The following is a 12127-nucleotide window of genomic DNA, read 5'->3' as shown; positions in this document are numbered from 1 at the left end:
AATAGGACTTTCATTGGACTGTTCATCTGAAGAGTCCTGGTAGGCAAGTGATTTGCAAGGTACACAACTAAATGGAAAACTTCCCACTAGTACTTAGTAGGTATCGAGGCACAAAAAAGTAATGTTAGACCAGTCTTAACAATTTGACGATGTCTATATTCTACAAAGCCGTTTTACTCCCATGTGTGTGGGCATGCCACACATTGAATGATACCATACTTATCAAGGAGAGGCTTAAATACTTTGAATTCTCACCCACCATCAGATTGAAACTGTTTGATGGTGGTGTTGAACAACACTTTTGCTTTAAATAGAAAGAAGGCATTCAAGGCATCAGATTTCTTGTAGAGAGGAAAAATCCATTGAAAATGACTAAATGCGTCAATAAAAACAATATAATATTTATATCCACGTACTAAAGAAATTGGGGTAGGTCACCATAAGTCTAAATAGATTAAGTCTAACAGAGCAGATATGTGCTACTACTAGAAACAAAAGGTAACTTATATGTCTTTCCAAGAGGACAAGATGAACAAAAATCGAAATGGCAAGAAGAAATTGGAAGTTGAAATCTGTGCATAATGTGTCTAGCAATTGGTGTTGCAGGATGCCCAAGCCGAGCATGCCAATTATTTGCTGAAGTTTGTTCACCTACAAATGTTAAACCAAAGCCATTATAATCTATTGCTCTCTTGGAGTGGGCTTGCAATTTATAGATTCCTTCCTCAACGGGTCCTTTTAGAAGTATGTTCTTTATATGTAGATCCTTCACAATAAAACCAGAGGGCTAGAATTCAAAGTTGCAATTATTATCCATTGTAAACTTGACAACAAATAATAGATTTTTAGTGATGTCAGGGACATGTAAGATATCATGAAGAGCAAATTTTCTAGAGGATCACTACAAGAAAAATGACTTTTAGCGATATAGTCAGAACAGCCGTTAAAGGTCCCTAAAACTACCATTATAGACTTTACCGGTAGTTGGCAAATTGCCGCTAGACGTTCTAGCAGCAATTTTCTTGGCTGCTATAAATTTTGACTTTTAGCGGTAGTTGCGACTGCCGCTAATACTAGATCGGCTACCACTAAAAGCCCGATGCAGCAACTGCCACTAAAGGTCCCTAAAACTGCCACTATAGACTTTACCGGCTGACGCTAGAACGTCTAGCGGCAGTTTTCTTGGCTACCGGTATAAGCCACGACTACTGCTAATACTAGATCGGCTGTCGCTAAAAGCCAAATGCATGCTTCTTTTAGCGGCAGTCATGGACATCTTTAGCGTTGGTCGCGACTGCCGCTATAGCCATATATATATTTTTTTTCATATAACCTAATATTTTTTTTAATTTTTTCTAATTTGCTTGATATAATCTATTTTCTCTATAATCATTTTAATTGAAATGAAATACAAATGTATGGAGTAAAATGTCTACAACCGCTTTCCTTTGAATTCCTTGTACTCGGTGCAATGCCAAACGTTTATGAATTTTATTTCATTTTACTGGACTTGCATATTTTTTTATGATTTTGCAACAGACTGATACCCACCAAGTTATCCCACTCACGGAGATCCTAATGCAAAGCTTTACCAATTAGACGATTTTGGCCATTTGAATAAATTCTTTATTTAACTTCCCAGTTCTATCAACATACTTCTAAACAAAAGCCACTATGCACATATACAATAAAGTAGGAAAACAATCAAGATGGTAGATTTCTCCCTCTAGTTGCTCTTCAACTCAACTTTGTAAGAGAAAATATTGGGCATATTGAAGCATTATTTCCAAACCCTCACTATGACTTCTGAAGCAGGAGCTGCAGTTTAGATGCTTGAATCTGCAGAAGGAAAATAAATTAATCTCAGTAAATTAAATTAAATTAAATTAGACAATAATAGTCAGAACACTCTACAGTTATCACAATGACCACTAGCAGAAGATTAATGTAGTAGAAAACTAGAAATTATGGTACAAAGATCACATTTAGGACCTCCTGTTTGATTGGTAAAACCCAGGACTCCCAGATGGACCCAACCAGTGGTGGCTAGATTAATTAGTGTACACTTGTCACCTCATCAATACTCAGACTTCTCTTAGTGTCTTGATCAACTTTGAATATCCCTATAAAGTTAGATCAGCTTTTCAATTAGCTTCATCAAATTGCCATCTGATTTGGGATGAAGTAGTAAAAATGTTGTTATACTAGAAGTTGTTTTCTAGGAGTTGAGGAAAGCAGCAAGGAACTTGCTCTATTAGTATCTTGAAGGGAATATACAGGTTGTATAACCTTATGTACATATTTCTCCTCTATTAATAAAACATTGCCAATTGCTAACAAAAAGTCAACCCTTCTGAGTGATGAACAGCTCCTAAGGAAAACTAATAGGATCTCTTAGGTTATGGATATCAGTGCAGCAGTATTTCAGGGAATTCTTCCATGTCTCTGGTTTTGGTTTTATTACCCTTTTCAACTCATTGTTCATGGGTTCTTATATACACATTTTCTATACCTTGGCCATACAAGTAATTGTATAAGCCAAATCAGTACTTTGCCATTTCGGGGGAAAATATTATGTTAATATTTTTTTTATCAAAAAAAGGAATCAAAACAAGGCATGTACATAGTTATTAAGTAATCCGATTGGGGTGATCTCATTGGCTATGATGGCTGGAGGAGATGGTAAAATCTCTGCCCTGGTCCAAATTCTAGTCTCTTTAGGCCCTTCAAGTTGTCTGATTGACTTGGTGCTTTACAGGATTTGCCGATATCATGGGGAGGAGGTTTGGGTCTCTAAAGCTTCCTTATAATCAACATAAGAGCTGGATTGGAAGCATATCTATGTTTCTCCCTGGTTTCTTAATCTCTATGGGGTAGGTTATGCAAGAAAGTTGCATTTTTCACTATGTATTTTGACTTGAACAAATTTGCACACATTGATATGGTTATTTTGTGTTCAGGATGCTGTACTACTTTTGTGCTCTGGGTTAATTTCAGTTGGATTGGGTGTGGACAGTAGGTAGCATTAGTTTCCTTCGTAGCAACAGTTGTGGAGTTCTTCCCAAATAAAAAGGGTATAGATGACAACATATCTGTTCCTATAACAAGCATGTTAATGTCAATACTGTTTTTTCAGTTACCACCCTCCTCACATTGATCCACAGACTGTTTAATTCTTTTTGAGTTGGTTGATGTGGAAAGTTGCATCCGTAGATGGACTTTGGTGATTATTCCCAGAGTTCCCTTGTTATTGTAGTAATTGAAAGCTAATCCTTTCATCCTTGGAGATGATAATCCGAGCACCATGGTCGGAGTAGATGTGAACTCATAATCTGAAGGGGTGGGGGTGTCAAAGCTGCTTTTTTAGTATGTGCCAAATGTTTCTTTTGTCAGTTGACAGTGAAAATCTGGATATGCAGAGAATAAGAACAAAAAAAAGGTACAGAAGAAAGGGTGCAAGAAAAAACAGGTTGAGGTAGGAAGAAAAGATTTGAACTTTAGCTTCCGAAGGCAATATAGTAGAACATGGAACTGGGTGTCACATTTGGGTGTAAATAGTTGCACAAGGATTAAGACTAATAATGTTGACTGATTAGTTTTTGACCAAGAAAAGAGATTTTATCAATAAAAATCTCCATAAAAATCAATATGGAGATTTTTATCAATCCCTCCAGAGGTTATGTACATAAAAAAGGAATTAATCTGAAGATGATTGCACATTAGAGGAGTCCTGAGGTTACTCTTCAATGGAAAGTGAATAAAACTTTAAAGCTGTTTTTGGAACACAAAGTCACTAATTAAAGGAAGTGCAGAAAACTAAAAAGAACCTAAAAATCAGATAAGTTTCTGGAAGTAAAGCTTCAAGATGCATCTAATAAGTGGTAAACAGCTAGAGAAAAGCATGTCTCAGTATTAAAGGGACTGAAAAATTAGCAATCAGATTCAATTGAGTGAAACTGAAAATATAATATTACAAGTATTTAGACATTTGGTTGCCTGAGTCATATAGTTCAGATTCAAATAAGGAGCTACCTTGTACTCAAAACTTAACAATGAAATTTTTGGGAAAAAATGTAAATCATAAAAGAAAACCAAAGCATGAGATTTCAGGGAAAAAAAGATAAATAGGACAGAAAAAGGTAAACATGATTAGGTATTGTATCTGAACTTTTGAACAAAAGTCCCCTTATTGTATTCCCTGCAATCTGAGTGGGTTCCTCTAGCAACAAGCTAGATACCATGCATACACACTCAAGTCATATAGCAAGTTTTTAATAGTTTAGTTGCCTGAATCATACAAAACATTGAAGATCCGGACAAGAAGCCACTAATCAAGTAACATAGCAACTTACCGGCTGTAATTTCTGCTGTGCCTGGCCTGGAAAATCATGCAGCTGTGGCAACTGGGTTTACCAAAGATAAACAAGAGATAAATTCAGTATTTCTGTTTGAAATAGATGTAACATACAAATATTACACAAAAATAAGTCCACTCAAGTCAGTAATACAAAGAAAAAGAAGAGCACATCATAGATCTGGTCAAGTGTTTATGGAAACCCATTTTGTCAACTGATTTTGTAAAATAATTGCCAGCTTAGAGAATGGAAAAATAGATTCTTGAACCGTCCCTGGTGAAAATGTTTAAAGGTAAGCCAAAGTGACCCCTTAGTAAGAAGATTTTCCTGAATTGATGATGTGCAACTAAGTCGCAGATGGGTGTCTGATTGATGATGGGTGAACCATCTCCAGAGGTGACTCTGTTCCTGATTGCTTTTGGTAGACAAAGCCAAGGAACTTCTATCTTTTCACTTGCTTACCAACAAAAAGATAAATCAGTTACTAATCAAGTACCAGATAAGTTTGATTGTAAATCTGATTGCACTTTATGAATCTCCAAGGGAAATGGAAGAAAGAATATGAAAAATCATTTGGTAATAGGAACTAGAAGAGGATAGATTGAGATTAAGAGTTGATCACACTAACGGGACTATTGATAGAAATCCCGAAACGTCAAACAATAAATATGAACTGAATGAAAGATGAAAAGATAGAACATTTGTTGTCTTTGAAAGCCATTTCATGGTAATTGCTAAAGTGAATGGAAGAGGGGTCAATTGCTAGAACTTTGAAAGCATGGTAATTGCTAAAGATAGAACATGTTTGTGTTTCTGTTTTCTAAAAGCATAAGTTTATTTGTTGTTTTTCTATACAGGGGTATTTTCTTGACTTAAACCGGAAACTCTTGCACTTACTTTTTGTTCAAAAACATGCTTTTTTCTTTTGTTAATGTGGCATATTTTAGGAATACATGTGGAAACACCCCCTAAGTAATCCAGTTTGCTAAAATTCTAGTGGAACTTGGGCTCTTCCACCTGTCATCATATATACAGAGGGATCTTAATTAATCTTCAAAAAGATGTGAAATCAGGACATACTGATTTCTTGTTTGACAAACCTCTGAATTTAGTTATAGCCTTCAGAACATATTCATTAGTTTTGGTCTTCATACTCCATTAGTAAAGAAATTGAAATTAACCTCAAAACTACAGGATCAATAGCTCCCACTCAATCTAACAAAATCAAGATATGTGTCCAGTCAAAAAAGGGAGGGGATGACACAACATTTCCTGATTCCTACTATGCATTCATACATATATAGATGAGAAAAAGGGTTTTTGGTGAAGAAGTTTAGCTTGAAAATGGAAATGATCATGTGGGTCTGACCCCATATAAACTTGGAGGGTGGGGTAGTTAGTAAATTGTAATGAAAAGGGAAAGAACTTAGAAAGATTGTCATGTAGAAGTTGTACCTGAAGCTGCAGTAGGTAATGCTATATCTGTAAATAAATGTGACAGTAGCTGCTTAGGTGGGGTAGTTTGCTAGTAAAATTTAAGAACGGAACCGGGTTTTATTGGGGTCACCATGATCAGAAGTTCTAAAACGGTCCCAACTATTGGATAGCATTAATTTTGTTGAGCCTACCTTTTACAGTGAACAGTCTGACTGCATTTCTTCTTGTTGATAGAGATACTTCGGAATTGATTGAGCCACTTTGGAGAAGTTATTGAATATAGCTTCACAGTAAAGTTCAACTGGTCATAGCAGACCTTATTCCGGCTCCCAGCACTTGACTTGCCTGTTTTTCATTGGAGGTTGCAAAGGAGTGCTATAAATGTAAATTAACTCCATTAATTCCTACTGGTTAGCTCTGTTGTGGAACCCATTCATCTAAAAAATGAATCTAAACCTAAAGATTAGGAAGAAAAATCTGCTGCTACCACTGCAATCCCTTTTAATACATACTTTTTCTCCCCCATGCCTTTACAAACAAAAAGAAAACCCACTGCCAAGATCCATTAAACTTAAAGCCAGCAACCCCCCTTAAGATCCCAAACCAACATTGATCCTAACAACTTTCACCACTCAGCCCTCCCCTTTAAATACTTTATTTGTTCAATGAATATCTCTCTTCCAATCCCTGGAACATTTTTCTTGCATATTCTTCTTCTCCTGATGTAAGTTACTTTCTAGTCCAATGCTACATAGGTACTTATCCATGCTGAAATAGCTCTTGGAAGCAGTGTTTTAAAAGGCGTGGGAGGCGTACGCCTCCAGGCGAGGCGCTCCCAAAACGCCCTGAGGCGTAAGCCAGAAGCGTTGACACCTTTGAGGCATACGCCTCTTGTGCTTTTTTCATGAGGCATCCTAGAGGCGTACGCCTCATGCGTCTCATGCACATCATATAAAAAAGACAGATAAAAAAGAAAAAATAAGAAAAAAGGAAAGGAAAGGAAAGGAAGAAAAAGAAAAGGAAGGGAAAGAAAAAGAAAGAGAAGAGAAAAAGAGAAAACGAAAGAAAAGGAAAGGAAAGGGAAGGGAAGAAAAGAGAAGGTGAAAGAAAGTGGTTTGCCACATGTCCCTTCGGTTGGGGGCTTCCCCCACCCCCTTTTCGATGCAGCCCTATTTGTTTTTTTTTTTGAGTTAGGGGGGTGACAAGACCCCTCCTTTCAACTAATGTTATGCATTTTTATTCTTCTTAATATAAAAGATTTTTATTAAAAATAAAGAAAAAATGAGATCCTCCTTCCTCTTCATCTTCCTCCTAACCCCCTCCTCTTAAGGAGGCTTACACCTCCTTGTGTTTGGGAGGCTTATGCCTCTTGTGTTCTGAACTATGCCTCACACCTCTGGGTAGTGGAATGCCTTGCGTCACGCCTCCGCAATTTAAAACATTGCTTGGAAGTTAAGGTTGGAAAATAAATCAACACAGTTAGGTTTAGGGTTGTTCATGGGGTTTGACAAGAAGCATATTTTCTTTTTGCTTCATTAAGAACTATTACATGAAACATATGACTCAACTAAACTCAAGAAAATTTTAACCCCTACTATTTAGGGTTGGCCTCATTAATACTATCCCTCCATTCCACCCTATCAAGAGCTGAAGAGCCATGTTTTTTGCATTACAAGAAGCATTTTTTTTTTTATGTGGCTGAACTAATTCTATTTTGGATAGACAACTTAGTTGCTCTTGTCAAGAGCTATTCCAGAGGTATAATGGACCAACTGGACATGGGACTAAACTGATGTGAAAACCCAAATTTGGTGTGGCTGAACTAGTACTAACTACTTATTCTCTTAATTTCTCTTATATCTATCAAGCAGGAAAGCACATGCAGATGTATATACACATAAGAGGTTTGAGAGTAAATATAATGGAGATGTATACAGCATAAATATAATGCAGGAAGCATTCATGTGCAGTTTTAAATAAAGAATAAAAATGTAATAAAAATTGACCAAATAAGCATTATAGCCTTGTGTAAACAGCTGCTGTTTTGAAACTAGCACAGTTGCTGACTATGTTCTTCATAAGCAAGAACTATTAGAGGAGTTTAAGTTTTAAACAGGGCATAAGATCTCCTTCAATCTCTTTTTCTTATGTATGGCTATATCTCTTCTAATCTTAATGTGCCATTTGCCACCTTTAAATTTAAATGTAAATATATTTATATGCTACTTATCCTCATAATGAAGGGTAATGAAAGCCCCCACAACAAAACTTAAATTAGCCAATCAAATAAGACAATAGATTGAACAGATCATCAGGAGCACAACTAGCAAAGTAAGAAAACAACTAGCCCAAGTAATAAGGATATGCAAGAACAATATAACATTCTTTTGTACATTAAATAGGCATCGAAGCAGATTATCCCATAAGAAATCCTAAACACATCCACCTTCAATTGTATTCATATATCATAGGGTTAAAATCATACCAATGGTTGGAATGGTAGTGACAATCTCTCCCAGCTTGAGCTTGTACAAAATGGTGGTCTTACCTACAGCATCAAGACCCACCATAAGAATCCGCATTTATGTTTTGGCAAATATTCAACTGAAAAGCTTTGTGAAAGACCTCATCTTTGCGACTGATGGCTCTACAAACCGCTTATCAAAACTTCATTCAAAATGCAAATAGCCCATAGGGAATGACATATTAACAAATACTATAAGAAGTTCATCATTTGTTCGAAAGAAAAAGTGGTTGGTTAGTTTATTATTTATAACACGGAGTTCACTACAATAATAGGAAAACAAGTACATGGAAAGCTTGCATGAATACCTGAAACAGTTCCCCACAGTTAAATGCCCAACTTAACAGGGGAATCTCAGGTATTATACCTAGAAGTTAAAAACAAAACTTATAGAAAGCCACAACAAAAGATTGAAACCGTGTAAATTTTTTGAAAAGAAAGCATAGTGTAGCTCAGGAAAGTATGAAGGTTTCTATAGGAAGAAGAATCGCTAAAAAATGTAACCGGTTAATTGAATAGTAAGGTTCTTGATGTATAAAACAAAATTAAAATGAAAGAAGAATTTCACAAGGAAGCAAAAAAGATGGCTAAGCTTTTCATCCCCACATGTTTAGATAAATTCAAACATATTCCTGCTTACCATACTATTCCATCTTTTAAAATAACATTAAAAAAAAAATCAAATTTATACAACAACCTCACTCAAATACAAAGGGAAAAATCACGCCAACATCTGAACCCGTAAGTCAATTATATTCACATAATGACATAAACTGGCAGTCTTCGTTTCGACAAAGCAACAAAATCTTAAAACACATCAAAATAGATGCACAACCAAGCGAATAATAATATATTACCTATTAGAATCAGACTATCTAGAAATGAAAACAGAAGAAAAAAAACATTGCAACCATCAAAGTTAGAACAAAAAGACAACAGTATTGAATCTTAGGTCCACGATAAAAAAAAAATACCAATAAACTAGCACTTATCATGATGAAAAGAAATAAATCGACAAAATCCGGCATGAAATTCATTTTTAAGAACCGGAAAATTATGAAATGGTATGAATTATTCGAGCAACCAATGCACCAATCCGTGTATCGAAATGAAAATTGACTAGATCATGCAACAATATTACAAAAATGCAAAGGAATTAATTCGCCAAAGAAATCCAAGACCATTTGTGGAAGAAGCAATATTACAAGTGTCAAACTGGGTTTTTAGCCTTAGTTAGGGTTAATCAGAGAGAGAGAGAGAGAGAGAGAGTTAAGAAATCTAAACTTGATTGGGTGTCGTTTGCTGGTGCTGGCATCGTTGATTGAGTATCGTCTGGTGGAGCTTTAACTGAGAGAAGTAGAGAGGGCGAGAAGAGGAAAAAAGGGGAGGAAGAAGAGGACGAATCTATTTTCTTTAGCGCCTTAAAGTATACTACTGTCGATCTAGTTTATAGCGGCAGTTTTAATTCACTGCTGCTATAAACTATTATTTTTATCAGCACCCACCTTTTAGCCCTCTTTAAAATCGCCACTATATATTGATTTTTTTGTAGTGGATGAAAAGAGTGTAGAAGAACCAATGTGTTTAATGCCCAAACCTTCTCCATTACCAATCTTAATTTGATCGGGGCCATCATTTTCAGAGTGTAAAGATAAGTTCTCAACATCAGATGTTATGTGATGGCTGGCTCCCGAGTCAGGGTACCAATTATTGTCAATGAATGGTGTAGTGCTTGCAGTATAGGCTGAAACATTACCACCAACATTGTTCCCTTCTGACCTCTCCTATTTGAAGTTTTTATCAAAATGTGCTCTGCATTTGTAGGCACTATGATTTGGTTTAAGACAAATTTGACATTTGACTCCTTGGTAGGGATTTGGCTTACGTTCTCTATCAGTCTTGTTCTTATTCTTGCCAACACCAGTTTTGGGAATAAAAGACCTGTAAAGAGAAGATTGAGAAGCAACATTTGCAAATAGTGTAATATCAAAGAGAATCTTTGATTGCTTCATTCGAAGTTCATGATTAGAGAGAAGAGCCTAGATTTCATCAAATGTGTAGTTTTCAGGTCTTAGAACAAGACTGGTTACAATACAAGAGATTCATAATTTGGACACAATCCTCTTAAAACATACTTGGATCAATCCTGAATCTGAAATGAACTCACCAATAGCCACCAAGTTGTCAGAGAATTTCCTAGCTTTCTGAAGTTTATCTACCATGCTTACAGTTCCCTTCTTGGGGTGCATGAGTTCAAATCTGAGTTGCATAATACAAGCTCTAGAGTGAGATGCAAGGAGCCGCAATAAAACTTCCCATACTCCTCTAGTGGTGGTATGGCCAATAACTTGAGCAACTACGCATTTAGTGTAAGATGATAAAAATCCAATGTAGAATCAGTTGGTATTGCTACTCCCAAAGTATGTATTCTAGATTCAAGTCAATTGAGTCACTGGATCTAGTTGAGTTGAGGAACTTGGTTGGTGCTTTGATTTTTCCATCAACATACCTGAGAGCCTTAAATCCTTTCAATGTTGCAGTGAACAATGACCGTCACAAAAAATAGTTTGCACGGTCTAGTTTAACAATGATTAAGTGTACGACTATTGCTGGTAGATTGAGATTAGCAATAGTGGTGTTAGAGGTTTGAGAGCTAGAAGATGAATTCATGGTCGTAGAGAGCTCTGATACCATAAAGAATAAATCAAATTGGGGGAAAGAATAAAATTGATGACTCTTATTGAGAGTCCTTTATAAATTTATATGTGAGTTACATACGTACAACTGTAAGTTATTTACTGTCAATAGAATACAAGCTAAAAAAAATTATGTACAAGATAAGGAAAATGAGTGATTAACAGTGTTTGGGTTGTTGATGACTCTTTTGTGCATGATCTTATCTTTAGCTCATTATCTCCAACAGCAGTGTTATCTTTATCATCATCCCTCTCCCATACTCCCGAAGTCACCCTTAAACAGGAGCTCTTGGTTACTATTGTCGCAGACGTTAATAATATCATCATCCCTGTTTATATAAAACATTGCAAAATTTCGATTTTTAGTGACATTATGTTACAAAAATGGTCTTTGCAACGGTTAAAGTTAATCGTTGCTAAAGGTCTCCTTTTTCGCATTTTATTTACGTTTTGACGAAGGGTTTTTTAATGACGTTTGCTATAAACGTCATAAAAACCTTAATTTTTAATGACATTTAGTTTATATTTTGGTGACTTTATGTCAAACATCACCAAAAGTCTACCCAAATTTCTTTCTCCACAATTCCTTCCTTGTATATATGATTATTATTATTGTTATTACTATTATTTTTATTGAACTTTAAAAATTTTATCAGTTAGTTATGAAATGGATTAATTATATAGTCAATTTATTGATAATTTGAAAATAATTATATTTCAAAAAATATTTATATTAATGAATATTTTAAATGATTAAATTTTTTATTAAGTTAAAATTTGATTATTATTATTATTATTTCATTTTAATTTTATTAATGTAGTTAGTATTTTCAAATAATCAAATACATTCTTGTTTTTAATTAAAATTTGAATGTTGAAATAAATTTATCTATTTTATAATTAATTATAATTGTAATATATATAATATTTTAGAACATTTAATCAAATATTTAACCAATTATATTCTTGTTTTTAATTAAATTTTTTGAACTATTGAGCCAAAATCAAGCTCATCGAATATTTAATCAAATCAAGCTTGAAACAAAAAATAAAGTTTGAATGAAATTCGAACTCAGACTCAAACCCATGAGTATTTCAATTGAACCGAGCCAACA

General features: G+C 35.0%; 1 long non-coding RNA gene across 1 annotated transcript; it reads right to left on the bottom strand.

The window, feature by feature from the left end:
• Positions 1-1576: 1576 nt before the first annotated feature.
• On the bottom strand, positions 1577-9844 carry LOC104612111 (uncharacterized). The gene is made up of 4 exons (XR_737776.3): positions 9601-9844; positions 8278-8340; positions 4353-4403; positions 1577-1839 (listed from the first exon to the last, which is right to left on the bottom strand). It is a non-coding gene; the product is annotated as an uncharacterized LOC104612111 (long non-coding RNA).
• Between the last annotated feature and the right edge of the window lie 2283 nt (positions 9845-12127).

Source organism: Nelumbo nucifera, chromosome 1, assembly GCF_055504915.1.
Source record: "Nelumbo nucifera cultivar China Antique chromosome 1, China Antique-T2T, whole genome shotgun sequence".
Lineage (NCBI taxonomy): Eukaryota > Viridiplantae > Streptophyta > Magnoliopsida > Proteales > Nelumbonaceae > Nelumbo > Nelumbo nucifera.
The sequence above is the reverse complement of the archived record's forward strand: the minus strand, read 5'-3'. Positions and strand labels throughout refer to the sequence as shown.